General features: G+C 41.5%; 1 pseudogene; it reads left to right on the forward strand.

The window, feature by feature from the left end:
- Positions 1–9,528, forward strand: part of LOC115115267 (abl interactor 1-like) — a 47,875-nt pseudogene extending 38,347 nt beyond the window's left edge.
- The last annotated feature ends 113 nt before the right edge of the window (positions 9,529–9,641 follow it).

Consider the following 9,641-nt stretch of genomic DNA (forward strand, 5'->3'; position numbering starts at 1 on the left):
CCCCACCTCAACGGGGGCCCTGCCTACCCCCAGAACTCAGGTAAGACCATGGAAAGGAGTTTTATGGTTGAAGGAATGTTGAGTCTGACCAAAGAACAACGTCAATAGGCCGCCCGGTTACTGTGTGTCCTGGATAGAGGTAGCTCGCTTTCACTTCAGCTAAAAGAGGAGGACATTCAGGGCAGTGGAAGACAGAAATACACACGCCCACATTAGCTGACAGACTCGAGGAGATTTAAGACGAACGTCACAGACATCAAACCAAGGCTGTCAGTATCTCTGTCAGCACACACACAACATTGACCCATAAGAGGTGGACAAGTTTGGGTGACTGGTCTATGTGTCTGAAGGCAGCTCGATGTTTCAGGGCTCCACATTAACGCTTGTCTGCTTACCCGGGGAAAGTCAAATACATTGTTGGACAAGCAGATTATAGATTTAAGTTGTCCAAATTGGAAAAATCAAAATTCACAATGTCAAACAATTAGGCTACTCCGATCAGAATGGGATCAAAGTGTCCTCCAGATGTGATGTTTTGCTCCCAGTCTCTACAGAGCACATCAGAGTATAATTATTGTCAGCTTGCGTTGATAGGCACGGGGGGGGGTCTTTTAATCATGGAGTCGCGAGATGCGTTTTTTGAGATCAAAGCGAGCCTTGCTATGTTCACACATTTGTTGATAATAATTGCTGGTGAGTTATTTGGCCAGTTATAGCAAATTGTTGGTCTGCAGTGAAAATCCTGGAAAAGTCATTGTGTGAGAGGACAACGGACTGACTATAGTAGATGACCAGCCAAACTACACAATATGTTTTGAATTGGCTGTCTGGCTAGTTAACTATTTTTTAAATTGGCTATCTGGCTAGTCAACTATTTTTTTAATTGGCTATCTGGCTAGTTAACTATTTAGCTATAAGCATGATTTTCCACTGGCACTTGTCTATAAGTGGCGCAGTGGTCTAAGGCACTGCACCTCAGTGCTAGATAGTATTACAACTGGCTGATTGGGAGTCCCATAGGGCGGCGCACAATTGGCCCAGCGTTGTCCGGGTAGGCCATCATTTAAAATAAGAATTTGTTCTTAACTGACTTGCCTAGTTAAATAAAATGACCACAAATGGCCAACACGTAGGTGATACAGGCAGTCAGGTGATACAGGTAGTCAGGTGATACAGGTAGTCAGGTGATACAGGTAGTCAGTTGATACAGGTAGTCAGTTGATACAGGTAGTCAGGTGATACAGGTAGTCAGGTGATACAGGTAGTCAGTTGATACAGGTAGTCAGGTGATACAGGTAGTCAGTTGATACAGGTAGTCAGGTGATACAGGTAGTCAGGTGATACAGGTAGTCAGTTGATACAGGTAGTCAGGTGATACAGGTAGTCAGTTGATACAGGTAGTCAGTTGATACAGGTAGTCAGTTGATACAGGTAGTCAGTTGATACAGGTAGTCAGGTGATACAGGTAGTCAGTTGATACAGGTAGTCAGTTGATACAGGTAGTCAGTTGATACAGGTAGTCAGGTGATACAGGTAGTCAGTTGATATAGGTAGTCAGTTGATACAGGTAGTCAGTTGATACAGGTAGTCAGTTGATACAGGTAGTCAGTTGATATAGGTGCACATGAAACCAATGCTGCATACTCCGGTCTCTTAAAGGAATAAGTCAAAGGGTATGAACACTGTCTGAAGGCCTCTGTAACTATGCTGTCAAGATCTCCCCAGAATGCTGAGCTGCAGGGTTAGATCAAAAGCCTGCACACCCAGTAGCTCTCCAGATGAAGGGTAAAAATCTGTCATGCCTTTTGGTGGGAACAATCTGTTATAACACCAGGGTTAGAGTGAAGGGAGTAATTGTGTCCCTTGACTAACCAGTGCCCCCGCACATTGTACCGGTACCCCATGTGTATAGCCCCGCTATTGTTATTTTACTGCTGCTCTTTAAAAAAAAATCAGTTTTATTTGTTTTTCAATTATTATTATTATTTTTATATTTTCTTTTATTTATTTACATTTAAAAATATATTTTTTATTTATTTATTTAAATTATAATTGTTTTTAATTATTTCTTTTTTTTCCTACAATTTCTAGGATAAAATAAATAAATAATGTAACCAACAACTGCATTGTTGGTTAAGGGCTTGTAAGTAAGCATTTCACTGTACGTGCTACCCACACCTGTTGTATTCGGTGTCGGTAGCCTAGTGGTTAGAGCGTTGAACTATTATCCGAAAGGTTGCAAGATTGAATCCCCGAGCTGACAAAGGAAAAATCTGTTGTTCTTCCCCTGAACAAGGCAGTTAACCCACTGTTCCTAGACCATTATTGATGGAAATTTAGAATTTGTTCTTAACTGACTTGTTTAGTTAAATAAAGGTAAAAACGTGACTGATTTGATGTCAGCCACCTATCAGAAGACAGTTGAGTGTTCTATACAGCAGTATTACACAGTATGTTATTTGTGGTTTCTCCCAGCATGAAAAACTGGACAAAACTAGTTCAAATGACAGTTTCTGATTGTAATGATGTAATTTTAACAGTTTTTGGTTATAATGACATCATTTCAACAGTTTCTGATTGTAATGATGTCATTTCAACAGTTTTTGGTTATAATGACATAATTTCAACAGTTTCTGATTGTAATGATGTCATTTCAACAGTTTCTGGTTATAATGATGTCATTTCAACAGTTTCTGATTGTAATGATGTCATTTCAACAGTTTCTGATTGTAATGATGTCATTTCAACAGTTTCTGGTTATAATGATGTCATTTCAACAGTTTCTGATTGTAATGATGTCATTTCAACAGTTTCTGGTTATAATGATGTCATTTCAACAGTTTCTGGTTATAATGATGTCATTTCAACAGTTTTCCATACTGGGCCTAGTGGCCTGCAAACTGTTTCAAATCATTCCTGTAATATTGGGAACTATGCATGAAATGGTACCTAACTCAACACGGTGTCTGATAGAGTACTGTGAGATATCATGTTACCGTGCTGCATGTTGTTTGTCTACATACCTAGTGGCAAAAACTGGCTGAAAAGACGTCATAATGACATAATTTCAACCAGTTTGTGGTTGTGATAACCTCATCGCTGGGCATGTTTTACTGTCTATGGAGAACAAGCATCCCACAAGGCATTTATATTCTGCTTCTATCTTTCTTATTGTCTTGTTTCAGTGCCACTCGTTTTATTGTTGTATCTGTAACTTGCCACTATCCTAGATAAAAGATACATTTGGAAGAAACTCTGATAATAAAGTCGTAGTAGCTAATTGAAAAAAGCTGAAGCAAAAACACTATTTACTCACACACTAAGTGTCTTACTGCTTTGTTTTGATCTCTGACAAGCATATTTATCTTGTGTTCCTCACACCTTCCCCTCCACCCTATTTCTGTCTCTCTGTCTCTGGTCTGTCTTTCTGTCTGTCTCTCTCTCTCTCTCTCTTCTGTATTTCTGTCTGTCTGTCTGTCTCTCTCTCTCTCTCTCTCTCTGGTCTGTCTGTCTCTCTCTCTCTCTCTCTCTGGTCTGTCTTTCTGTCTGTCTGTCTCTCACTCTCTGGTCTGTCTTTCTGTCTCTCTCTCTCTCTCTCTCTGGCCTGTCTGTCTGTCTCTCACTCTCTGGTCTGTCTGTCTCTCACTCTCTGGTCTCTGTGTGTCTCTCTCTCTCTGGTCTGTCTTTCTGTCTGTCTGTCTGTCTCTCACTCTCTGGTCTCTGTCTGTCTGTCTCTCACTCTCTTGTCTGTCTCTCTCTCTCTGGTCTGTCTTTCTGTCGGTCTGTCTCTCTCTCTGGTCTGTCTCTCTCTCTCTGGTCTGTCTCTCTCTCTCTGGTCTGTCTGTCTGTCTCTGGTCTTTCTGTCTGTCTCTCTCTCTGGTCTGTCTCTCTCTCTCTCTGGTCTTTCTGTCTGTCTCTCTCTCTGGTCTGTCTGTCCCTCTTTCTGCCTGACCTTGTTGCTGCTTCCAGTGTCTGTAGCTCCTCCTCCTCCTCCTATGGTCCAGCTGACACCTCAGATCCCCCTGACTGGCTTTGTGGCCAGAGTTCAGGAGACCAGTAAGTCTCTCGCACACACACACATGGGTAACATCAAAACGACTTCCTCAGTCCTACATATCAAACCAGGACCTATTAATCCCCTTTTATGTTGTCTGTCATGCCTTTTTCACACACCCCTACTGCCTTTAGACACACCCCTTCTATGTCTTGTCTGTCATGCCTTTTTCACACACTCCCTACTGCCTTTAAACACACCCCTTTCATGTCTTGTCTGTCATGCCTTTTTCACACGCTCCCTACTGCCTTTTGACACACCCCTTCCATGTCTTGTTTGTCATGCCTTTTTCACACACTCCCTACTGCCTTTAAACACAACCCTTCCATGTCTTGTCTGTCATGCCTTTTTCACACACTCCCTACTGCCTTTAAACACAACCCTTCCATGTCTTGTCTGTCATGCCTTTTTCACATGCTCCCTACTGCCTTTAGACACACCCCTTCAATGTCTTGTCTGTCATGCCCTTTTCACACGCTCCCTACTGCCTTTAAACACACCCCTTCCATGTCTTGTCTGTTGCCATGGTCACTGAGAGACAGTGGAGAGGGTTCTATGGTTCCATCGCTGTTCACTGAACACACCTGACTTAAGATTTGGAAAACTGCATAGTCTCAGCCAAGTCAAGCACAGTGACCCTCCCAATGCCTCCGTGTCCTTATTCAGGTGACCTTAGTGGTTTTTCCAGCTTTCAGATCCCAGTTTCATCCTTCCGGTCATTATTTAGCGTTTAGACCTTCAGGAGCTATAGGTCTCTGAACTACTGGGTCTCTTCCGGGGCAGCAGGTAGCTTAGTGGTTAGAGCCGGAAGGTTGTTCGATCGAATCCATGAGCTGACAAGGTCAAAATCTGTTGTTCTGCCCCTGAACAAAGCAGTTAATCCACTGTTCCTAGACTGTCATTGTAATTAAGAATTTGTTGTTAACTGACTTGCCTAGTTAAATAAAATACAGTTAAGAAGAATGCTCTGTCATGCCATCTGCTGGCCAGTACAGGTAATAACACGTCTGGAAGATCAGGATAATGCATAAAATAGAATATATGAATTCATGATTTGTTTGTATAATGTTCAGGAGCAACATACTGGTAGGGGCATTTGTTCAGTTTAGAGTGGCAGAGCTGAGCTCATATGACATTTTGATAACACTATATGAGCAGCCTGTGGGCGATACATCATGTAGATGGTAACCTGTCATAAGACTGACATATCAATTCCATGACAACTGGTTATTGAAATTATACTTGTTGCATGCATGGTATTCATGTATTATACTGTAGGTACAGGCAGTATATCCTAAACCTGGAAAACCCTGCTTTAATATACTGTATATATATATTAATCTATATAACCTAAACATGGAAAACCATGCTGTAGATTTGAATTGGCATACATACAGTACCTGTCCAAAGTTTGGACACACCTACTCATTCAAGGGTTTTTCATTATTTTTACTATTTTTCTACATTGTAGAATAATAACACATTATTGAATCATGTAAGTAACCAAAAAAGTTTTATACAAATCAAAATATATTTTATATTTGTGATTCTTCAAAGTAGCCACCCTTTTTCCTTGACAGCTTTGCACACGCTTGGTATTCTCTCAACCAGCAATTAACAGGTGTGCCTTGTTAAAAGTTCATTTGTGGAATTTCTTTCCTTCGTAATGCATTTGAGCCAATCAGTTATGCTGTGACATGGTAGGGGTGGTAAACAGAAGATAGCCCTATCTGGTAAAAGACCAAGTCCATATTATGGCAAGAACAGCTCAAATAAGCAAAGAGAATCAACAGTCCGTCATTACTTTAAGACATGAAGGTCGGGGCGGCAGGGTAGCCTAGTGGTTAGAGCGTTGGACTAGTAGTCGGAAGGTTGCAAGTTCAAACCCCCGAGCTGACAAGGTACAAATCTGTCGTTCTGCCCCTGAACAGGCAGTTAACCCACTAGGCCGTCATTGAACCAGAATTTGTTCTTAACTGACTTGCCTAGTTAAATAAAGGTAATAAAAAGGTCAGTCAATACTGAAAGTTTCTTCATATGCAGTTGCAAAAACCATCATGTGCTATGATGAAACTGGCTCTCATGAGGACTGCCACAGGAAAGGAAGACCCAGAGTTACCTCTGCTGCAGAGGATAAGTTCATCAGAGTTGCCATCCTCAGATTGCAGCCCAGATAAATGCTTCACATAGTTTAAGTAACAGACACATCTCAACATCAACTGTTCAGAGGAGACTGTGCGAATCAGGCCTTCATGGTCGATAGAATTACCACACCAGTCGATTAAATTCCACTTCCATAATGTCCATCATTTCTTCCCCGTCCAGTTACAGACGACCCGGTCCCCCCTCCACCACCCCCTCCCGAGGACGTGGTCATGTTTGACGAGCCCTCGCCCCCTCCCCCGCCCCCGCCCGTGGACTACCAGGGGATGAGGAGGCGGCCGTAGTGCACTACAATGACCCCTACTCTGACCGAGACCCCCACTGGGCCCCCAAGGCCTACGCTGAGAAGGGTGAGTTTGACTGGTACAACCGAAGATACAGAGACCAGGCACTGATCGCCGTTTCAGCATGATTTAGGGGCTGTTTACAAAGTAAATGTCTGTGGACACAGACGGTCAAACGTATCCAAATCTGGATGGCCAATTTAGTGCAGTACACACTATACACCCATAAATTGTATATCTTGGGTTTAGGCCGACTATAATATTAGTACTGAGTCTGTACTGTAATGTTTCTAAGTTATCCTAGTACAACCCTATTCCCAGCAGTTGTCCTCTCTCACTCTGTTCTGTCTGTGGTCAGATTGCTAATGTATAAGAGAATACAGTGAATAAATGAACCAAATGTATTTTACAGTGGTGGCCATTTATGACTACTCCAAGGACAAGGAGGACGAGCTGTCCTTCATGGAGGGCTCCATCATCTACATCATCAAGAAGAACGATGATGGCTGGTACGAGGGCGTCTGCAACGGCGTCACCGGCCTCTTCCCCGGCAACTACGTAGAGTCCATCATGCACTACACAGACTAAGGGCGGCCATTTTGAATGAGAAAAAAACGCCAAGATGTTACCAAAAAAACCAACCATTTTGAATCAAGTGCTGTGTTTAGTATTTGAAACGACAAGGTAGGTTTTAGTAAGATGTTGGCTTTTTTTGGGGGGGGGGGGGGGGGTCAACTCTTATCCACACAGCAACATATACATTTGACTTTCACAGACACACATAGAAAAAAAGAATAAATCAAACATAAAGAAGTGCATTAGGACATGACCGAATGTTTGTCTTTGTCCAAATCGCAGATGTTAAGAAGCGAAATAGTCTATTTACTATGCTACATGTTGAAAAGGAGGGGTGGGGAGCTGGGCCAAGGGACCAGGAATAGGGGACATCAAAGGGAATACTGAGTGTAGAAGTCAAAAAGAACTGAACGTGATTTTTCTTATTTCTGGTGATGTTTTGTTTTTGTTATATAACTTGTATATACTGTAATGTGTGAAGCTGACAGTTGGTTTGCCAGTAGTGTGTTTTACTTGTGAGGTTTTTTTTTCTTCATCGGCATCTTTTGATTGGTCAACAGCAAGCCAAGTTGTGCCAGATACAGATGGTTTAACTCAATCATATTTTGTCGTTGTGTTTCGGGTATTATTTTATTTTCTACCCTAGGCTCGGCCAAATGTCACTTGATAAGAATGTTTTAGTTTTTTTTATGTGGAAAATAAAGTGTATCTTGCTTATTTTTTATGCTGTCAGGCTACTGTAGAAAATGGTTCCTGAAATGTGCTTTGCTTCAAATGGCAAACGTCAAGAAACGGATAATAGTACTTTTGTTCCATCATGGTTCCATTGTGTTAGAATGTCTGCTTAGTTCTCAATGGCTTTTTATACGACTTCAATTTATACGGTTTTGATTTGCGACAACCGGGTTGCGTTCAGGCTATCCGACCGTTGCGTTATCTTTTTTTCAAGTTATATCATCCTGAGTTTTGTCAGTGGGGTCTGGATAGGTGCTTCTCTTTGGTGCTTGGTAACAAGTATCACCTTCCATTAGCAACACAACCTCAAAACTAGGACGCCGGGCTATCAAAGAACGGTATAGGCTGCTAGCCTACCTATTGAGCAGTACAGGGTGATTTGTAACGATGCTAAATGTTCACTCTTGAACGTACCCTTGCTCTATCCTTTCTATCACAGTGGATGTAGACAATTTAGCAGTGCATTGTTATCTCAAAATGTACTAAAACGATTGTCTTAAAAAATAAGAAGACACATTTGTGCCACATGTTTATGATGAAGTCGTATTCCACACACATTTCAGTGCATCGTAATACACAACTTTCTTGCAAACATGACATGATGCTATCTATGACTGAATACAGTTTATGATGAAATACTTCCATGCCAAGATGTAGGCTGCTTGTGGTCGGATGTCCATACCTCTTACGTACTGACGTTTGAGGTTTATTTGTCATGAGCCATCAGTAATGTTAAGAACAGGTTACGGTGATGACCATAGGTTACGGTTATGACACTATGAGGTAGACATGTCGCACAGACAAAGGGATGTTAAAGCTTGCCACGTGCAGACCGTGTAATGCCAACATAATCAACATGAACAGTATTCAACCTGCATGACTACATGAATACATCAACAACAACAAAAACATTTGTTTTATTGTGAATAATAATTTGCCTCTACATCCAGTTATTGATTGTACTTTTAACTCTTCCATCAGAGGTCAATTTTGTGAGAAACAACTTTTTTCTACCTAAGCATTTCCAGCACTGCAATTGATTGTTTTGAAAGACTCTGTCTGAGACTGCCGGTCATGATTTGGTAGCAGTTTGGATTGTGATTTATTTATATTTTCCTATAAAAATATTATTAGACAACCACTATGTTTACCACTAAAACGTGAAACATTTCGGGGCTCCACGGCACAATGCGCCTTGATTTGATGTCTGTTTTATTAGATGAAATGTGGAAAAAAGTGTATCTGTAACTTGACTGTTCATGGGAACAGAATGTGATATTTCTCGTCTCGTCTCTTGGGGCTCTATCCAATCTGGAAAGCTGAAGCCGTTACAAATTAAAGGGAATCTCTGATTGAGCCGATAATATGCAGTGTTTATCGTGAATGGCGTCTCCGATTGAGCCGATATATATGCAGTGTTTATCGTGAATGGCGTCTCCGATTGAGCCGATATATATGCAGTGTTTATCGTGAATGGCGTCTCCGATTGAGCCGATATATATGCAGTGTTTATCGTGAATGGCGTCTCCGATTGAGCCGATATATATGCAGTGTTTATCGTGAATGGCGTCATCGTTAAAGTGGGAACATTGCCTTCTTGCTGTAAAGCTGAACTTCTGCGATGCGGATCGAATAGAGCCCCTGGTTTGTATATATAATGTGTTCATTTGCATTTATGTACAGTCTTTTTTGTAATAAAACAGCTCACCGAAACAACACATGAAGCTGATCTTTGGTGGGGGATTTCTCTTTGGGACAGTTAAAGAAGAGAGAAGAGTGGTAGAGTTGTCCTCTGTATCTCAGTTGATAGAGTATGGAGCTTGCAATAC

The sequence above is a fragment of the Oncorhynchus nerka genome, linkage group LG20, assembly GCF_034236695.1.
Source record: "Oncorhynchus nerka isolate Pitt River linkage group LG20, Oner_Uvic_2.0, whole genome shotgun sequence".
Classification (NCBI taxonomy): Eukaryota; Metazoa; Chordata; class Actinopteri; order Salmoniformes; family Salmonidae; genus Oncorhynchus; species Oncorhynchus nerka.